This window comes from Cyprinodon variegatus, unplaced genomic scaffold, assembly GCF_000732505.1.
Source record: "Cyprinodon variegatus isolate N-32 unplaced genomic scaffold, C_variegatus-1.0 Scaffold3, whole genome shotgun sequence".
Lineage (NCBI taxonomy): Eukaryota > Metazoa > Chordata > Actinopteri > Cyprinodontiformes > Cyprinodontidae > Cyprinodon > Cyprinodon variegatus.
This window is the reverse complement of record NW_015150456.1, coordinates 295,763-296,696: the sequence shown is the minus strand read 5'-3', so window position 1 is coordinate 296,696 and position 934 is coordinate 295,763.

Below are 934 nucleotides of genomic sequence, written 5' to 3'. Positions count from 1 at the left end.
CACACCTCTCTCTCTGCTGTGGATTCAACTCCTGACGCTTTTCTGTGACCTGATCTGATCATGTTTGGCTCCTGCTGTGGATTCCAGCTGACCACGGCCTCCATTAGATGTTGATTGCAGCATTAATTCAATTGCTAAGTAGCTAACGTTCATTAAACGGCTCTCACTAACAGGAAACCTTCCTTCTATTGTTTCTTTATCAAGCTTTTTGTGCGTTAGTGACGACCCTGCTTTTTAAAATCTATTTAAAACTTTATTTATTCTGGCTAAAAACCCTTATAACATGTTTAGATGTTATACTTCAGATATTTTTACAGATTAAAACCAGTTCCTCTGAGCTGCTGAGTCACCGGGGCCCCATGAAGCAGCAGCGGGGCCGTGGAGAGCCAAGCTGGGCTGGAGCGCTCCGATACGGCCTGAAGGGGAGGAGAACCCGGGAGGAGTAGGAGGAGGATCTTTCAGAATAGAACCAAGTTTTGGGGTCTATGTTACCATTCAGTCTGTCAGGGGCGCCATATTGGGGGGAAAGTTAGGAAGCTTCTAAGGGCCCTTCATAGAGGGGGGGCAAAAGAAGAAGATATGTTTGATATGAAAAGAAATCTAATCAAATCTAAAAAGAAAATCCAGCAGTAAAATATATATATTTTTTATGTTCTCCCTCATTTTTTTTAGCAGAAAGCATTGAAACGAAGCAGGAATAAATTGACCTTCAGAGTTTTTTTAATATTCCGGTTTATTCAGTTTAAAGCTATATTAAACATTTTCCTGTTCTGATAATTTTCCTTTTTAGAAATTTTACAATAAAAATTACATTGAAAATGTAAATGATTGGCTTCAGTGCATCCTGATAGCAGTTATAAAGATTTTTTCTTTCTATTTCGTGAATAAAGTTGAAAAATTACGAGAATAAATACATAAAATTACGAGAATAAAT